Source organism: Diceros bicornis, chromosome 34 (assembly GCF_020826845.1).
Source record: "Diceros bicornis minor isolate mBicDic1 chromosome 34, mDicBic1.mat.cur, whole genome shotgun sequence".
Taxonomy (NCBI): Eukaryota; Metazoa; Chordata; class Mammalia; order Perissodactyla; family Rhinocerotidae; genus Diceros; species Diceros bicornis.
In genome coordinates, this window is record NC_080773.1 from 27,359,618 (window position 1) to 27,380,646 (window position 21,029).

General features: G+C 46.3%; 1 protein-coding gene and 1 pseudogene across 1 annotated transcript in view; both read right to left on the reverse strand.

The window, feature by feature from the left end:
- Positions 1-21,029, reverse strand: part of LOC131397267 (myeloid cell surface antigen CD33-like) — a 295,514-nt gene that overhangs the window by 238,073 nt on the left and 36,412 nt on the right. The gene's annotated exons all lie outside the window — the stretch shown is intronic.
- On the reverse strand, positions 771-19,290 carry LOC131397932 (sialic acid-binding Ig-like lectin 6; annotated as a pseudogene).

Consider the following 21,029-nt stretch of genomic DNA (forward strand, 5'->3'; position numbering starts at 1 on the left):
CTAGACGGGAAAGCAATCACACAGGGGTTCAGGGCTGCCATCACCTGTTCTCGTGGACATGCTGAGGCATACTCCCACCCTTGGGGTCACAGAAGTGCTATGAGTGCTCCAGCAGGGAGAGCAGTTGTGCACATGTAGTGGGCTGCTTGGGGGCCAGAGGGTGCTCACCTATCTCCACCACCTCCCTGGGGGTAGTCCATCCCCATTCAGATATACAGCTGTACAGGTCTCTCAGGCATCCTGATGTGCTGTGTGGGGATCCTCTGCTGATCAATGAATGTCCATTTAGTTGTGGTTCAAAGGAGGAGAGAAAAAGGGAACAGCTCACTCCACCATGTTGCTGACATCGATTCCTTCCCAATCCTTTGGATGACAGTGAGTTTTGAAGTTGTGTTCACCGATGGCCCCCATGACAATACTGGCACGTCATAGGTGTGCAATAACACTGGTTAAATGAGTGTATGAATAAAAGACTGAATGTCACTCTGCTCAGAGCCATATAATGATACACACATGCACACACACCTGGGTGGCATTTAAGACTGAGCCTGAAGGATGAGTAGGACTTGGAGAGGTAGGAATGGGGAGGGAAGGGTGTTTCAGGAGAAAGAACTGCACATTCAAAGTCTCAGAGTCACAGAGGCCATGGCATGGCTGGGGGGATATTGCCAGACTCAGAGAGAGGGAGAAATCTGGGGGAAAGTCTAGTACAGGGCAGACCATCCCAGGCCTTCAAATCCAGCCTGTGGTGTTTGTAGCTCGCTCTCTGGCTATGGAGACGACACACAGCTGTTGCTATCATGCAGGACGTGGACAATGATGATCTCTGGAAACACATTCCGGAGGCCTGTGTTGAGGAGAGAGATGTAGGCGGGAGGTGAGGTGGGTTCAGAGACCTGTGGAAGAGATGAGGCCCCAGGAATGACCAGGAAAAGAAGAGGAGGAGATGGGCAGGAGGATGAGCTGTGATCAGCGAGGAGGATGGACAAGAGTTCTTGATTTTTTGGATTGGAAGGAAGGAGGGAAGTAAAGTGGAGAATTCTACCCCAGTCTGGCCTTAGAGATGGGGGCAGCAGTGTCATCGCTGTGACAGGGAACTCAGCAGAGAAGTAGATTTGGGGAGGAAGATGGAAGCTCGGATTTGGCATGCTGAGTGGAGCAATCCTGGAGGCCATGCTGGGGGAGGTGTGCGGTAGGAATTTGGGTGGTGAGACACCGGTGTCGCTTACCTGAGAGATTAATCCAGGATGGTGTTTGCATCCTCCATGCCTTGTGTGGGCCTTGCTGCCTTCCTCTTGTGGAAACTCTTTCTGAGAAAAGAGACCAGCATCTTTCAGTCTGTTGGGATAATGTTGCAGGGGGCAGCAGCTCACCCTTTCCTCCCTGTTCAGGGGCTGGAGGGGTGACTGAGGTGGAAGAGGGCATGTCTGGCTCCACAGTGTCTGTGTCTTGAGGACACAGGTACCTCCCGTCCTGGACACTCAGCCAATGGGCACGATGGTTATCCTTGTGGTTCCCTCACCCCCACCCTGCCCCCATCAGCCTCCTGCCTGCTCTGACCCCTGACACTTTGGGCCCCTCCACCACTGGTTCTGGGACTCAGCCACATTCTCTCCGCCCTCCCAACAACTCCCCTCGCCCCGGGACAATGCTCACACGAGTAACATGAGGCAGAAGAGGAGAAGCAGGGTCTTCACAGCCACTTCCCCGATGGCCACCAGAACCACCTCTGCCACAGGCCCTGATCTCACTGCAGGAAAGTGGACAAAGACAGATTTACCTGCCCCACCACAATCCTGTGTCCTTCTGTTCCCTGTAGGACTCTGGACATTGGTTCTCCAGGCCCTCCTGCATTACCGGATGTGGGACCACCTATGCTGGGTCTCACCCCATTCCATGCTCTGACCTTCCAGCAGTTTGACAGAGAAAAAAATGTGTAAGTTGGACTTTATCAACTTTAAAAGCTTCTTTATAATAGTCAAAACAACATGATATGGCACCAAAATAGGCACACAGATCAATGGAACAGAATCAAGACCCAGATATAAACCACACATCTATGGACAGCTAGTTTTTGACAAGGGAACCAAGAGCATATAATAGAGAAAGAAAAGCCTCTTCAATAAATGGCGTTAGGACAATTGGACAGCCACATGTAAAAGAATGGAAGTAGACCATTATCTTACACTATACACAAAAATGAACTCAAAATCTATTCAAGACTTGAATGTAGTATCTGAAACCATAAAACCCCTAGGAGGACACATAGGCAATATGCTCTTCAAAATCGGTCTTAGCAGTACCTTTTTGAACACCGTGTCTCACCAGGCATAGGAAACAAAAGAAAAAATAAGCAAATGGGACTACATCAAACTAAAAAGCTTCTGCACAGAAAAAGAAACGATCATGAAAAGGCAACGTAACAATTGAGAAGATATTTGCAAATCATCTATCGGATAAGGTGTTAATATCCAAAATATACAAAGAACTTATATAACTCAACAACAAAACAAGAAACAACCCAATTAAAAATGGGAAAATGATCTGAACAGACATTTTTCCAAAGAAGATAAACAGATGACCAATAGGCAAGTGAAACGATGTCCAACATCACTAATCATGAGAGAAATGAAAATCAAAACTACAATGAGATATCACCTCATTCCTGTCAGAATGGCTATAATTGACAAGACAAGAAGTAATAAGTGTTGGAGACGGTGAGGAGAAAAGGGAACTCTCATACACTGCTTGTGGGAGTGCAAACTGGTGCAGCCACTATGGAAAAGAGTATGAAGATTCCTCAAAAAATTAAAAATAGAACTATGGTACGATCCAGCTATCCACTGCTGGGTATTTATCCAAAGAACTTGAAATCAACAATTCAAAGAGATTTATGCACCTCTATGTTCATTGTGGCATTGTTCACGTTAGCTAAGACACGGAAGCAACTCAAGTGACCTTCAACTGATGAATGGATAAAGAAGACGTGGTATATGTATACAATGGAATACTACTCCACCATTAAAAAAGACAAAATTGTCCCATTTGCGACAAATGGATGTACTTTGAGGGTATGATGTTGTCGGGGGAAGAGGGAGAATCTCCCTCTGCCCTTTTCCTTAAGGTTCTTATGGCTGGCCAAATAATTAACAAGACAGATTAGCAGGAGAAAATAATACCAAGTTTAATAACATGTATATATGGGAGAAAGCAGGGACACTGTGTTTCTCTACACAATAGCAGAAATTCTCGTCTTAAATACCACGTTCAGCCAATGACAAAGGAGGATTTTGGGGGTGGGGGGAGTCAGTTACAGGAGATTACCACTAAAGCACAGTAAACAAGAGTAAGGTTATTATGTAGATTTAAGGCCTCACCTTCCACATTGATGAGCCTCTAGAAATGAGGCCATCCCCCTCTCTTCTCAAAACAAAGAGGGAGATACCTTTACAAATAGAGATTTCCCTTATAAATATAAATGATTGTCTGACAACTCCTCACAGGGTCATCCAAAAAATGTGGCCAAAAAAACAAAACTTCTAATAAGAGAGACTTGTTAGTGCCTTTCCTATTATAACATTTACCCTACGTTATCTTTACAGCCATCATGATAGATCTGTTCCAAGAAAGAGCCACCATGTCAAATTCTTTAGACAGTTAGTGGGAGAAGTCAAATGTCCCTAAAAAAAACAACCAAAATAAAGAGATAAATTTCAGGGTGGCCAAATCTTGATCTCCCACAATATTAAGTGAAATAAGCCAGATAGAGAAAGACAAACACTGCGTGATATCACTTAAATGTGGAACATAAAAAAACACATGGACAAGAGAACAGATTAGTGGTTACCAGAAGGGAAGGGGGTTGGGGGTTGGGTGAAAGGTATAAAGGGGCACATATGTATGGTAATGGATAAAAATTAGACTATTGGTAGTGAGCATGATGCAGTCCATACAGAGACTGATAAACAATAATGTACACCTGAAATTACACAATGTTATAAACCTTTATGAGCTCAATAAAAAAAAAAATAGATATACCACGTGATTTCATTATTCTTTTTCTGGGTATTTATCCAAAGAACATGAGAACACTAATTGGAAAAGATATATGCACCCTTATGGTCATTGCAGCATTATCCACAATAGCCAAGACTTGGAAACAAACTAAGTGCCCATCAATGGATGAATGGATAAAGAAGATGTGGTATATATACACAATGGGTTACTGCTCAGCCATAAAAAAGAATGAAATCTTTCCATTTGTGACAACATGGTTGGAGCTTGAGAGTATTAAGCTAAGTGAAATAGATCAGACTGAGAGAGTCAAATACCATATGATTTCACTCATAAGTGGAAGAAAACAACAACAACAACAACAACAAACAAATACATTGATAGGGAGATTAGATTGATGGTTACAGGAGGGAAAGGGGGGAGGGAGAAGGGCAAAAGGGGTAATAGGGCACATGTGTATGGTGACGGATGGTAATTAGTCTTTGGGTGGTGAACAGGATGTCTACACAGAAACTGAAATAGGACGATGTACACTTGAAATTTATATAATATTATAAACCAATGTTACCTCAATAAAAAATTGAAAAACTTTTGCTCATCAATTGACAGTACTGAGAAAGTGAAATCCAACCCATTTAATGATAGAAAATATTTGGAAATCATAGATTTGATAAGGTTGCAGTATTTAGCATGTATAAAGAACTGTTACAACTCAACAACAAAAAGTCAAATTACCCAATTGAAAAATTAGCAAAGAACTTGAAAAAAATTCTTCAAAGAAGATCTAAAAATGGCCAATAAGTCTACAAAAAAATTTAATGACATCATGAGTCATTACCTAAATGAAAATCAAACCCAGGGTCAAATATCCCTTCACACCCACTAGCAGGCTACACTTTTTTTTAAAAAAGGAAAATAACAATGTTGATAAGGGTGTGGAGAAATTGGAACCCTCATAGATTGCTGGTGGGAATGTAAAATGGTGTTGCCACTGAGGAAAAGATTCTGGCATTTCCTTAAAAAGTTAAACATCGAATTACCATGTGACCTAGCAATTCCACTCCTAGATAGGTATATGCCAAAGAAAACTGAAAACATATGTTTGAACAAAAGTGTGTACACCAATGTTTATTGCAGAATGATTCATAATAGCCAAAAAGTGGAAACAACATAAATGTCCATCAAGTAGTCAATGGATGAACAAAATGAGGTACATCAATACAGTAAAATATTATTCAGACAAAAAAAGAAAGAATTACTGATACATGCTATATGGATCGATGTTGAAAACATTTTGTGAAGTGAAAGAAGCAAGACACAAAAGACCACATTTTGCATGATGCCACTTACATGAAATATCCAGAGTAGGCAAATCCATAGAGACAGAAAGCAGAGCAGTGGTTTCAGGGGCTGAGGGAGGGGAGCATGGGGAATGACTGCTTCATGGGCACAGGGTTTCTCTTTGGGGCATGAAAATGTTGGATGGATGGAATTAGATACTGGTGATGGCTGGGCAACACTGTGAAGATGCTAAAAGCCACCTACTGTACACTTGAAAATGGCTCAAGTAGTGATTATATTTTTAGTGAATTTTTGCTCAATGATAAAATAACGCATATAAATAAAAAAAGTATATGGAATTAATGATTTTCATCTTGTTGGCAAAAACCCAAAGGTTTAACCCTGTACTGGTTTGCTGAAAACACACTCCATCAGCCCTCGATTCTGGGAATGTCAACTTGTCCACCCTTGATGGAGAACAACTTGGCCTTGTTTCTCAATATAGAAAGAATATATGATCCAGCCATTTTGCTTTTAGCAGTTTGTCCCACAGTCATAAATGTACACACACGTGTGAAAGGAGATACGAGATCACTGATTGCAGCTTTTCTGTTTGTAGAATAACTTAATGCCATGATTTTTCCACTAGTAGAAGATGTGTACAGAATCAGAATCCATCCAGGCCATGGAATACTCCACACTCACCGGGAAGAATGACAGTCAAATGACCGCTGAGGTCCTTTAGGTGAAGAAACCAAGGCCCAGAGCAGCCTATGGACACTGGTCGTTTCCTGGGAGGGGACTGGGCATCTGAGGACAGACTCTGCTGTGCATTTTGAAATTTTGGCCATGTGAATATGTTACCTGCCCAAAAGTATGTAACTTAAAAACTGTTAGTGGAAAATAAAAAGACGAGGCTGGAGGGGTCGTCAGGAGACTGATGGTATGGAGAGGCAGGCTCTGTCATGTGAATGCTGCCCTGTTCTCCTTGTGGAGCTGAGAGCAGGGTAGAGAAACCTGAGGGGAGTGAGGGGACATTGAGGACAGCTGCTCACAGAGGCCATGGGGGCTGAGGATGGGAGTGATCACTGTGTTAACCCACAAGGGGATCTCTGGTCACCACGTTGGGACCCAGGCCTGTCCTGAGCCGGAAGAGGTCCTGCTTCCTATATCCCAGGAGGGGCCTCTTTCCTAACTGTGCCATCCCCTAGGCAGACACTGATAGCTGGGTTCTCTGGAGCACCTAGGATTAGAAGAAGGTATTTCCCCCTTCAGTGGGAGGGTGGGGTGAGATTAATGTAGGCATCCCTCAACCCACAGGGGTCACAAAAATGCAGGAGGGACAGGTCTTGTGTCCTTCTAGGTCGCCTACTCAGCCAGGCCTCCAGGATAAAAGAAAAAGTTTCCACAGCCTGGCCTTCCTGCCCACCACACCCTCGGGGACCTGGGCCCAGCACTCACAGGTGACGTTGAGCTGGATGGTCCTTTCCACGGTCACATCAGTTTCAGGGAAATTCACCTGACAGGTGAGGTTGGTGCCGTGGTCCTGGGGCCATGGGGTGAGGGTGAGCACTGAGGAGAGGTGGGTCCTGGGGCCCAGGGAGGTGAGGGCAGCTGACGTCCAGGAAAAGATGGGGGGTGTGCCTTGCTCACAGGCCCAGGGCACAGAGCAGGTCAGGTTCCTGGGGCGGCCAGACTCCAGGGGCCCTGAAGTAAGGATGTTGGGCCTGTGGGTCAGGGCTGGTGAAGAGAAAGAGGAGGTTGGGTGTGATTTCAGCCTGCCCCAGGGTCTTTTCATGACTGTCCCCACCCCACCCCACCCTCAGGAGGCACAGATCCTTCATTTTTCTATTTCCAATGCTCCACTCCCTGGGGACTTACCTTGGGCTCTGCCATACCTGTCACATGCAGAGAGAGCATCTTATCTAGATATGAGTGTTTCGTGAAGTATTTCTCCATGTGAAAGAAGTAAGTCCCACTGTCCCCCATGTTGACATCTCTGATGCTCAGGGAGCAGTTGTGGGCCTCGGGGTCTCCAAGGAGGAAGAACCGGCCTTGGGTGCTCTCATGCAGCTTCTGTTTTGGTTTGTTTGTGGCTACTAGAGCATCGCGGTATCTATACAGCCCTCTCCTGAACCAAAACACGTTGAGGGTTCCAATGAGAGTCCTGGGATAGGAAAATTTGCAGGGCACGAGGACACACGTGCCCTCTTGCACTGTCACGGACTCCGGTAGTTCCAGATGGTAGCTCTGATCCTGAGCCGTGGGCACTGGGGAGAGGGAGAAATTCAGCCTGGAGCTCTGGTGTCTCCCCAGAGTGGGGTCCCCTCTCCCCTCGACCACTCACCTCCCCACAGCACAGGCAGCAGCAGAAGCAGCTGCAGTGGCATTATCTCCTCTTGCTCTGGGACAGTCCGCCTTCTGGGATCCCTCTGAGAGAGAAGAGAAAGCTGCAGATACGGAATGGCAGAGGAAGCTTAGACAGGAAGCCTGTGGTAAGAAGAAAGGGCGCCCAGAAGAGGAAACTTCAGACTCACAGAGTCAGCTGTGACTGCCCCTGTGAGATCATCCAGGCCCATTTCTGCATGTGGCAGGTGAACCCTGAAGCTCAGACAGCCAAGGGGCTTGCCCAAGTGAGGCAGCAAGGAAGGACGAGAGCCCCCAAGTCCTGCCTCTTGGACTCATGCACAGTTGTATCTACTGGGGAAGCAGGTCCCACCTGGCCAGCTCCCTGAGTGAAGAGTGCAGGGAGGGCAGCTGCCCATGAGGACAGCCAGGGAAAGCCTTTCTATTTGCCTATCATCAGGCCTGAAAAATCACACACGGGTTTTCTTCTATGGGCTGAACTCCTCCGACGGTTCTATCTGTAGACATACCACCCCCTAGGAAGGTCATCTGGCATGTAGGGCTGGGGTCATGACCTTGGGGCTCTAACATACGGGTGAGGACTTAGGAAAGGGGAGACAGCTTGGGGACCAGCAGGGAGAGAAGCACCATCTTACACAAGCCACTGGCATAGTGCTGTTTAGACTCCAAGATGGTTGCACTTCAGGTGAATGGGGTATAGATTTGGGATAGCTGGTACAAGCTAGAGAGGAGAAAAAGACTCAGACCCCTGAGTTTAATCCCTGGGGTATCCTCCACATTGGCCACCCGTCTCTCAGCCATATGGTCCTGATCACCACCCCCACCCTCCAGAGAAGGAGCAGGTGTTTTTCTGTCTCTGGGGTTCTCTCCTGGGGACACATGGCTACTTGTCACCTTCAGAGACAGCGCCATATATTGAGTCATATTTCACATAATATTTCTCTATCGTAAAGTCTTCCCACTTTCCCACATCTTGGAAAACCTGATGTTCAGAGAACAACTGTGGGCCCTTGGGTCTTGAGGGGGTTGAGTCAGCCCCAGATTCTCTCTTCCAGGTTTGATAGGGTCTGTGGCCAGAGGGGGATTATGGTGTCTGTTGGCCACCTCTGGGATCTTAAGGTGGGTCGACTGAGCTAAAGTCAGTCCAGAAAATCTATGGGTTGGATTGGAGAATGGGATAGGATGCACAGGCAGGCTCTCCTTCACAGTCGCTAACTGAAGGTTACAGACTGTACCTGCAGCATCCCCCAGGGCCCACTGCAGGAAACAGAGTCTCTGACTGCAGCTTCACCCAGAAATCTCTTCCTCAGACCTGTTGCCCTCACAGTTGTGGCTGCAGCGGCAGCAGCATCTCTGGGCTGCAGAGAATTGTGTAGATTCCCCTGATACCATCTGATGAGCCTCTCCCAGCTGGGAGGTGGGGGAGACTGAGGGGTGGTCAGTGAGCTGGGGGCTCTTTCTGATTGAAATGTGTGGTTTCTGCCCCAAAGTTCTCCTTCAACTAGAATAGCCCTCTCTCCCTCGGGTCACTGCAGGGGAAGTGAAAGCTGAGCTCTTCTCCACTGGGACCACAGCAGGGTGGACCCATCTTCCCTCCTGTACCCTGAAACCCTGCCTCTCAATTCCTGAAGACTAATGCCCACTTCTGTCAAGAGAGATGTGGAGTTTGGGGTCTACTTTCCCCAGATAGGCTTCTTGAAGCCTTCCTCATGGGGACAGAGGAGTGAGAGACCAAAACTCTCCTGGGACCGAATCCTCTCTGTGTGGGACACACTCCAGGGCTGGAGTACCCCAGAGACCTCAAGAAGCATTGAGTGAACTCTTGAATTCATCTGCATGGAGAGACCATATGGACAGAGGCTGGGACTGAGCCTGGAGCCCTGACTCCAGCGCCAGACTTTGGTGAGCTATTTGGGTTCAGGGTGAGACAGAAATTGTGACTGGGTCTTTGTTCCTCCGCACATTTCCTGTAAGCCCTGCATATAGCCCTGCATATACACATACAGAATACCTCTCCCTGTCTTCACCACAGCTCCTCTAGCCTCCACAATTCCCCTCAACGGGGTGACCACCTAATTCCTCTGTCCTTATGTATCTCCCTCTTGTAGCCTCTAGGTCTCCCATTGACAGCAATCCATCTCTGATGTCGCAGAACCCTTTTCCCAATCTCAGCAAGCCCCCTCGTGTGTCTAAACACTTTGAATGTCTTCCATCACTTCCAAAGACAATGCTTCAGTCAGCCTCCTGATGTTTCATTCCTTCATTTATCTGACAGACATTGAGGCATATTTTTTAAAAATCATTCAGGATTTGGCACAGAGCTAGAGACAGTTAAGGACCATGAGTCTTGTTTTCTGCCTTCCAGAGCTCCATTTGGGTGCCAGCTAGAGAATGAGTGAGAGAAAGAGGAGAGGCAGAGGTTGGAGGAGAGAGAGGGAGAGGGAGAGAGACAGACAGAGAGACAGAGATATAAGCGTGTTGGGGAGAGAGGCCCTTCCTGTCTGTAAGTGGTGGAAGAGGGGGAATGGGGACCTTCCCCAAACAGGGAGGGATTTTTTAAGAGATTAGAGAGGGAGTCTTCCCTGAGAGGCAAGAAACCAAGGGCATGTGAGAAGTCCCTGTCTTGGAATTTAAGGCCCTATTTCTTAGGGGTGGCAAGCAGTCTGAGAAGGGCTGACCTAGATTTTGAGGCCCTTACCCTGTTCATATCTAGTCCCCAAGCCTCTCCCGGTTCCCCCATCAGGGTCAGCCCACAGGGGGAGGGGCGCTCTTTTCACCAAAGACACAGTCTCTTCCTTGGGGAGCCCCAGAAAGTAGGGATGGCGTTGTCCGTGGTGCTGAAGCAGAATCAGGTCCCGAGTTTAGGGATAACTGGGCTCTTCAGAGAGGGCTAAATAGACAGGAACAGGATCTGGGCCTCTGGTCAGGAAAGCAGCTGATTCAAAGGTAATGAACCGCCTAGGAGGGAGAAAATTAGGGAGGGGCCGAGCTTCTAGTCTCGGGAGCTGGGCTTCCCCTGTACCCCTCCTCCTTCTTTGGAATGTCCAGTGGGCTCTGCCAAGCCGCTGAATTAAAGCCAGCAGCAGCCCATCTCTAGACTTTTTTTTTTATGTGATAAAAATAAAGCCCTATCTGTTAAAGTTCTTGCAAGTCAGCCTTTTTGTAACTTAGATCAAAATGTATTTCTGATTGATGCAATATGTGGGGATTGGTGATGATTCCTCCAATTTCATTTGAAGGTAACACGACATTTACCAAAAGTGCCCCACTCATTTAAACCTCCCAACAGCACATGGGAGTGCCTGGTATGTCTGACTTTTTTCACTTTTGCTAATTCAAGATTAGAGAAATAGTATTATATACATTCTTTCATTACTTTGCATCCATGTGATTGATTATAAATAACATTTCCCATCTATTTTTTTATTATTATCTGTAATCCTTTGTGAATTATCTATTCAAAGGTTTATACAGAGAGACCGTGGAGTTTTCCTTATCAACTTCTCTAAAGATTTTAATCTCATCCCTATTATTTACCTTAGAGATTAATACATTTTGCCACCAACATATACATCCCTAAATTTCAAAGTTTAGGATCTACTATTTTTGACTTTCAAGTAAATGACATCTTATGGGGATGCATTTTTTTATGGATACTTTTAAAACTTTTTTTTATTCTAAAGTGTAAAACATATGGAAGAAGATACAAACAGCTAAGCGTACAGCTTACTGATTTATCACAAAGCAAATAGAGTTAGTTCATGAAACAGAGTTTTGCCAGCTCCCAAAATGCCTCAACAGTCTACGCTCCCACCATAGGAGCCTGAGGTTCTACTTCCTCACATCTCTGCCACATTTGCTGTTATCGGCCTTCTTGATTTTCTGGTCTGAGGAGTGTGGAGTAGTATCTCGTTTCTGGTTGATTTTTTTGAACTACCAGAGAGTTTGACCATCTCAACATGGACTTGCTTTCCATTCGTGTTTCCACATTTGAGACATAAATATTCATCACCTTTGCTTATTTTTATGCTGGCTTGTTGTCCTTTTTCTTGTTGATTTGTGGAAATTTTTGTACATTCAGGTTGAGAAATTCTTGTGAGCTTAAATGAAGGAAATGATTTCTCCTATTCTGTCGTTTCTCAATTAAATATGTCTAGGTTGTCCTCCATTTGATGGGAACCTTCATTTTGATGCACTCAAATTTATCGTACTACTTCATCTTTTATTTCTCTGGTCGATAAAGCTGAGTATTTCTCGAACTTTTAAAAAATTATTCTCTCATTTATGAATACTGAGCTCCAAGAGGAAAGGGCACCATAAAGCATCACCATTTTAGGGACACTGAGTGTCAGAGCATCAAACTTCTCTTACCTTGCCAGATTTTTACTACAATTTTTACTGTGATACACACACACACACACACACACACACACACACACACACACAGAAAGTGTATAACCATGGGGCCAGCCCAGTGGCATAGTGGTTAAGTTTGCATGCTCTGCTTCAGTGGCCTGGGGTTCACAGGTTCAGATCCTGGGCATGGACCCACACACCGCTTAATAAGCCATGCTGTGGCAGGTATCACACATATAAAGTAGAGGAAGATGGGAATGAATGTTAGCCCAGGTCCAATCTCCCTCAGCAAAAAAAGAGGAGGATTGGCAACAGATGTTAGCTCAGGGCAAATCTTCCTCATCAAAGAAAAAGAAAAAGAAAAAAGACAAAAAAGTATATAACCAAATGGGTGACATTAGCCAAATGGTTAGGAAGAAAAACTAGTGCAAACACAACACAGATCAAATAATAAAACACTAACGATCACTCTCCAGATGTCCCCTTTGTAGGTCTCTCTGATCACAACACTCTGTGTACCCCCCCTAAAAGTATCCACTCTCCTGGTGTTTACATGAACCATTTCTATGTTTTCTTCAGAACCAGTAGCCGTGCTCTGGGGTAGAGTCAGACCAGTAGTCTCTGCGGTAGGAGAAGGTGCAGGTTACAGAGACCCAAGGCCTTTTTGCACTGTCACAGACCCCTGAACTTGCAGCCAGAGTCCCCCATCCTGAGCCTGGGTCCCTGTAGGGAAAGTAGGGTCACGCACAGCCCCTGCCCCACCCTGTTCCCTCTCACCTGGGCCCACTTACCTGCTCATAGCAGGGGCAGCAGCAGGTACTGCATCTCTGAGACAGAGGATTCTGGATGTCTCTCCTGTTTCTGAAGAGATAATAGAAAGGCAAAGGGGAAGGGAGGCTGGAGGAGACCCACGGGAAGCTGGGGAGGAGCATGCAAACTCAATCTTTCACAAAAGAGGAGTTGCAGGCTGGAGTTTGTCCCCCTCTGCACAAAGCTGGAGGACACACCATGGCCCAGACACCCTGACTTCCCCAGAGGGGAGCAGACAAAGAGCAGAGCTTGTGTCCTGCTCCCATCTCATGGCTTATCTTCAGCATGAGAGCTTGAACTAGGACCTCTGAGGACATCTGAGGAGTGGGACTCAGTCAGTCTCTAAGGACCTCTCATCTGAGGTGCTTCTGAATTCCTCACGGAATTGATCAGCTCCTGCCTGACCCTGGATGGTCATGGCCTCATCTAGATCCCACGTGGTTGGCCCTGCCAGGTGTAGGATACTTTAGGGTCTGTGTGAGCTTCTGAGGGAGAAGAAAAGAAGGGATCCTAGGTGAGGTGAGGGAAGCAGCCATTCATTCATTCATTCCCCAAACACTTGGTGAGCATCTCTCTGTTGAAGAGGCTGGAGACAAGAATGGAGACGACCAACCTTGTCCATGCCTGCGAGATGCTCCCCACCCAGTGGTGTCACTTCCTCCCCAAACACTCAGTACTGTCGGGCTCTAGAGCTGCAGTCACTGGTGAGTTTGCTCTGTGTCCTGGAAACATACTGGGTATTTTCTAAAAAATAAGTATAGGATTTTCTTTTTTACTTATTGTATGCTGATTCATGAAGTTACAATGGCATCTACAAAATAAAAAACCACGCAGCATCTTCATGTAAAACTAAAGGGAGAGCACATGTTCTAGGAGCCAGAGCAGAGGAAAGTTCTTTTCCCTGAATGCTGCTATTCAGTGTTGTGTGGACTGAAGTGAATTGTTTTAGGTCCTCATCATATAGATCAGCATTTCCTATCATGTAAACCATCTTCTTACTGTTACAGGTTGCTCACAAGGCATAATATTTCTAGAAAACATGAGTGGAAAATACAGCTACAATTAAATTTTTAGGTTCAGCTCATGTGGTTTCGCATCTCACTCTGTGTCATATGTCTCTGGGAAATCCTTGATACATGTGACATAATAGTTTTTGTCACCCTCGATTTGTAAAATCTTTCAAATACAGTAGTATCTAGATAACTATTCCTTCAACCTTAATAACAGAGAAATATTTTGCACCCTCATTTGATATATAATCAATTCCGCCTTCAATAAGTAAAATAATACTAGTTCTAGGTTATTAAAAAAGTGAGAATGTGGCACATAATGGAAACCTCAATACAATTGGTTTCATAGTCAAGAAAGTTATACTATGTTCATGGACTGGAAATTTCTGTGAGTGCTCATTGTTTTTCCATAATGGACTCTATAATTTACATAAAATAAAATGCACCCATTTGAAATGTACATTTCTATGAAATTTGAGAAATGTGTACATCCCAGTTGTGAGCTCCACAATCAGGATATAGAACGTTTCCACCACCCCAAAAGGTTTTCCCACACCTCTTTTCAGCTCATCACTCCCACCTCCACCTCAGGTAACCACTGATATACTCTCTATCTTTGAATTAATTTTGTCTATTGAAGAATTTCCTAGAAATGTATTCATTTGTGTCTAGATTCTCTCACTCAGCATAGTGTTTTTGAAGTGGATCAAGTTGCACATTTCTGTAGTTCATAACATCTGATTACTGAGTAGTATTCTGTTATGTGACTGTACTGTAATCTTTTATTTATTCACATATCGACAGATATTTGAGATTTTTCCATTTTGGCAATAAATATTAAGGAATAAGTGTTTTTATGGACATATCTTCACCCTCATGAGTACAGATAAGGAGTAGACTTGTTAGATCAAGGAGTAACCACATCTTTAACTTTAGTAGCAATTGCCAAATTGTTGTCCAGAATGGTTTTAACCTTTACACTCCTGTCTGTAAAGTGCCAGAATTCTAGTGCTTCACACCATCTTTACCACTTGGTGTTATCAGTCTTTTAAATTTTAATGATTCTAGTGGGAGTGTAGTGTTATTTCACTGTGTTTTTCAATTTATTTTAAATTTAGCTACAGTGAAATTCACTTTTTATTATATAAAATTCTATGAGGTTTGACAGATGTAACCACAACCACAGTCAAGATACCGAAGAAAGGCATTACCCAAGACATTCCCTCATGCTGCCCCTGGGGAGCCAAATCCTCCCTCCACCCATAACCTCTGAAAAAATGCTGATCTCTTCTCCATCCCTCTTCTTTTGCTGTTTAAAGAATGTTGTAGGAATGGAATCAGATAAAACGTGGTCTTCCGGATCTGACTTCATTCACCTGCATAATGCATTTGAGGGCTTTCCATGTTATTAGGTGCATGTATCAATAATTTTGTCTTTTTACTTGCTGGCTGGTGCTCCATTGTTTCAATGTACCTGACTTTGTATACAGTTACCGGCTGAAGAACATTTGAGTTGTTTCTGAGTGACTGAATAAAGCTGCTATAAAGATTCACATGCAGTTTTGGAGGGAACATACATTTTTATTTCTCTTGGGTAAACACCTAGGAGTCATATGGCTCAGTCCTATGATAAGCATATGTTTAACTTCATATGAAATTTCCAAACTGTTCCTCAAAATGGCTGGACTAGTGGTGTTCCCACCAGCAGCGTGTGTGAGTTCTGGCTACTTCACACCCTCATTAGCATTTGCTATTATCAGGATTTCTTTTTTTCTTTTTCTTTTTCTCTATTTTTTTAGTTATTTTAATAGATGTATACCTCATCCTGGTTTTAGTCTGTAACTTCCTAATGACAAGTGATGTTGAGCATGTTTCCATGTGCTTATTTGTCATCTGTTTTTTGTCTTTGGTGAAGTGGCTGATTAAATCTTAGGGTGATTTTTAAAAATTATTATGGTAAAACATACGTGAGAAAACTACTATTTTAACCTTTTCAAGTTGTTCAGGTCAATGGCATGATAGATCTGATAAGAGTGTAGTATCCAGCACATATAAATAACTTTTACAACTCAACAGCAAAAAGACAAACCACCAATTAAATAATAGGCAAAGGACTTGAAAAAAATTCTACAAAGAAGATATACAAACGGCCAATAAGTTCATGAAGAAATTAACATCGATCGTCATATTAGTCATTACATAAATGCAAGTCAAAACCTCCCCGGTCTTTAGTGCCATCATCTCATCTTCCAGCACGGTAACAGACAATGCTCTGCTACTATTCATAATGTTTTTACTGCCAAGTCTCTTGGAAGCGGGTGACCAGATCCTTATTCCTAGTCTGTGTTATTCTGGAAGCTCCTCCGAAACCTACCCATCATGGGTGACCCTGTTGGTATTTGAAATACTGTGACAGATCTTTCAGCATCACAGCAACATGCAACCACCACAGTGTGACAACTGAAAGATGGGTGGTGTGGTCCCCCTGACCAAAAAATGAACCTGGGTGGCAGCGAGGAGAGCTCCAAGTCTTAACCACTAGACCATCAGGGCTGGCTCTTCACATCCACTAGTAGGCTATACATACATATTTTTTTAAAGAAAAATAACAACGTCGGCAAGGATATAAAGAAATTGGAACCTTCGTACATTGCTGGTAAGAATGTAAAATGAAGTTGCCACTATAGAAAGCAGTCTGACATTTCCTCAGAAAGTTTAATATAGAAACTACCATTTGACAGAGGAATTTTACTCCTTGGTATATACCCCAGAAAACTGAAAACATATGTTCAAACAAAAGTGTGTACACCAATATTTATAGCAGCATTGTTCACAATAGCCAAAATGTGGAAACAAAATCAAATGTCCATCAACCGATCAATGGATGAACAAAATGTGTTACATCCATACAATGGAATATTATTCATAAAAAAGAGGGAATTACTCATACATGCTATATGGATCAACCTTGAAAACGTTTTGTTAAGTGAAAGAAGCCAGACCCAAATGGCCACATTTTGTTTGATGCCACTTACATGAAATGTCCAGAACAGGCAAATCCATAGAGACACAAAGCAGCTTAGGGGTTGCAGGGGCTGGGGGAGGGGAGTATGGAGAGAGACTGCTCCCTGGGCACAGGGTTTCTCTTTGGGGTGATGAAAATGTTGGATGGGTGGAATTAGACCGTGGTGATGGTTGCATAACATTGTGAATGTACTAAAAGCCACCTACTGTACACTTGGAAATGGCTCAAATATTGATTAAGTTTTATGTGAATTTTTTATCAATAATAAAATAATGCATACAGATTTTTAAAAAACTATATGGAGATACCGATTTTCACCTACTACTAGCAAAAATCAAAGGTTTCATCCCATACTGGGTTGCTGAAAACACACACCTTCAGCCGTCAATGCTGGGAAAGCGACTTGTCCACCCTCAGTGGAGAACAACTTGGCCATATTTCTCAATATAGAAAGAACATATAATCCAGCTATTTTGTTTTTAGGAATTTATCCCACAGTCACAAATACAAACACACGTGTGAAAGCAGATACAAGATTGTTGATTGCATCATTTCTGTTGGTAGAATAAACTTACACCATGATTTTTCCATTAGTAGAAGATGCACGTGAAAGCAAAATCCACCCAGGCCATGGAATACTGCAAAGTCACAGAGGATAATGAGGACAGTCTGTACTACTGATGTCAAAGGACCCCTGAGACACTTTAGGTGAACAAACCAAGGCTCAGAGCAGCATATGGACGCTGGTCACTTCTTGGGAGGGGACTGGGCATCTGAGGACAGACTCTGCTGTGCATTTGGAATATTTGACCATGTGAATAAATTATCAGTTCAAAAGTACTTAAATAAACAATTGTTGGGGAAAATAAAAGCTCGAGGCTGCAGTAGTTATCAGGAGACTAGTGATAATGGATCTCGAGAGTTTGGCTCTGCCCTGTGAATGTTGCCCTGTCCTCCTTGTGGAGCCGAGGCGGGGGTGGAGAAGTCTGAGGGGAGTCAGGGGCTGATGCAGACAGCTGCTCACAGAGGCCATGGGGGCTGAGAAAGGGCGGGAACACTGGGTTCAGCCACAAGGGGGTCTCTGGTCAACAGAGTGTGTCCAGGGTGAGGTAGGGACCCTGGCCCTGCCCTGAGCTGGAAGAGGCCCTGCTCCCTACAGCCCAGGAGGGGTCTCTTCCTAGCTGTGCTGTCCCCTAGACAGACACAGAATTGTTGAGTTCTCTGGAGCACCTGGGATGAGAAGAGGGGATTCCCCTTTTCACGAGAGCGAGGGATGTGGGGAGAGAAATATAGGCATCCTCCACCCCTAGGAGCCACAGAAATGCAGGAGGCACAGGACTTCTGTCCTTCTAGGTCCCATATTCAGCCAAGTCCCCAGAAAAAAAGCGCCAAGCATCCCTAGCCTGTTCTTCTGCCTTTCACACCCTCATGGTCCCAGGTGTCCTGGCCCAGCACTCACAGGTGATGTTGAGCTGGATGGTCCTCTCCACTATCACACTAGCTGCAGGGAACTTCACCTGACAAGGGAGGTTGGTGCCATGGTCCTCGGGCCATGGGGTGAGGGTAAGCACTGAGGAGAGATGAGCCCTGGGGCCCAAGGAGATGAGGGCATCTGACGTCCAGAAGAAGATGGGGGGTATGCCCCCCAGCGCAAAGAACAGGTCAGGTTCCTGAGGCAGCTGAGTGGCTGGGCTCCAGGGTCTCTGGGATGAGGATGTCAGCTGTGTGGGTCAGGGCTTGTGAGGAGATGGGGAAACATGGGCATCAGGAAAGAGGGGCTGAGGTGCAGACCCTGATAGAAGCCTCAAACTTTAGTCCAGGTCCTCCCTCTGAGCCTCAACACACTGTACCCCAAAACCACTTACAGGAAGGGAATCCATCCCAGCCCTGCCTGGGGTCCCCGTGGCCTTCTCCTGTAGCGTCTCCTCGAGCCAGAGCCTTATCGACCACACACATGGAGAGCTGGTTTTGTGTGTAAGAATATCTTGCAATATTTCTTTTCTCCACCTGAGAAAAGTATCTTCTGTTGTCCCTCTTTCTGGCGTCTCTGATGTCCAGGGAGCAGTTGTAGGTTCGGGGGTCCCCAAGGAGGTGGATTCGGCCCTGGGTCTCCTCCTGCACTTTACAATCCAGGTTGTTTGTGGCCACACAAACATCCTGGTATGGATTTGCCCCTTCCCAGAACCAGTAGCCATGAGCTGGAGTAGACTCAGTCCAGCCATTCTGGATGTAAGGGAAGATGCAGGGCACGTGGATGCACAGGCCATCTTGCACTGTCACAGACCCCTGCACTCACAGCCAGAATCTCCCATCCTGAGCCAGGGACCCTGTGGGGAAATGAGGGTCAGCTGCAGCCCCACCCCACCCCCTCCCTCTCTCCTTGCCCCACTCACCAGCCCACAGCAGGGGCAGCAGCAGCTGCAGCATCTCTGAGATGGAGGGCTCTGGGCACCTGTCCTGTGTCTGAAAGAGAAAAGGAAGAAGAGTGGAGTGGAGGCCATGAGGAGACCCACAGAAAGATGGGGAGGAGCACCTGACCTCAACCTTTCACGGAAGAGGAACTGCAGGCTGGAGATCGCCTCCCCTCTGCACAGAAGAGGTGGACACCGCACGGCCCAGAGACCCTGAGACCCACCCAGAGGGGACCAGACAAGGAGCAGACCTTGTGTCCTGCCCCCATCTCGAGGGCCTCCCTACAGCACCAGAACCTGGACCAGGGACATTGGTCCTGCCCACCAGGCCTCTGGACCTTGGTGGAGGTCTATCCTGGCCTGTGAGGGGGCAACAGGGGCCTCTGAGACCTCCATAGCATGAAAGATGAATGTGTGGGTGTTCTGAGTCCTCCTGCCCAGGCTGAAGTGCTGTTGGTACCTCTCAGCTGGGGAAGTGGCCACTTCCTGGCCCAGCCCTAGAGAGTCACCGTGTTGTCTAGACCTCTGGTTCATAACAGGGAGTGTTGTGCCCTGTCCATCCCCACCCCTGCAGGGGACATTTGGAAATGTCTGGGTACACTTGATTTTCAAGGCTTGAGAGGACTGCAGGACTGGCATTTAGTGGGTAGAGGCCAGGGATGCATCTAAACATCCTACGAGGCACAGGACAGCCCCCGACAACCAAGAATCATCCAGTCCCAACGCTCAGTGGGGCCAAGGTTGAGGAACCCGGATCTAGACCCTAGAGGCAGTCACTTCTTCCAGGTGTGGGATGGTGGAGGGTCTGCGTGGGTGTCTGGGGCATAAAGGACGAGTAAGTGTCTTAGGTGAAGTGTAGGAGGCACCCATGCACTCATTCGCTCATTCATTCACTCACCCAACAAACACAGACTGAGCCCTGTGTTGGGCCTGGAGGCAGAGGAGACACAGCAGACCTCATTCATGCCCTTGAGATGCTCCCCAACCCAGTGAGAGATGGACGATCTACAGCACCTGCCAGGCAGAGGCCGTGAGGGTGGAAACGAGCTGGACCATGGGGCTGCAGGCTCTGTGGGCCAGCTGCTCTTGGGCACGAGTGAGCAGACTAGACACGGCCTGGACTCTCAGGGGACAAGAAGGAAGAGTCCCAGCTATAGGGCCCTGCTGTGGGCCCAGGGTCCATGAGGAGGCAGAATCACTGTGAGGTAGAGCAGGGGAGAGGCTCTTCTCACCTCCCCTGTGTTCTCTCTGCTCCTGTGACACGTGGCACTTCTCGGTGCCCTCAGCTGGCCTCTGGGTCTTGCCTCCTTTCTCACCTCCCTTTCTCCTGCCCTGCCACGTTATCACCTGACATCCCTGCTGGCCACGTTGCACCCTCTGATGGTGGGGGCTCCAGGCAGTGCAGACCCCTAGATGTCTTCCAGAGGCTGCACCTCCCTACATGCCACCAGGTCTCTGACCTGCCACATGGGGAGACCAGCTGGATTATTCCACCTGCCTTCACTGGACACCGCTTGTGAGCCCAGCCCTGTGCTGGGGCTGGGCTGGGAGGTGAACAGACTCTGACCTCAGGGAGCCCCCAGTCCTGCCCGGCTGGGCTGTCACGGGGTCAGTGCAGGGAGTGTTCAAATCCTCCCTGTGGAGGGGTCAGCGGAGGATGCACAGACAAGGGGACCTTTAGCTGCTGCTGCCCTGCCCTGTTCATGCCTCATATCCCCCTTCCCCATGTCTCTCATCCCCAGGAGCCCTGTGCCC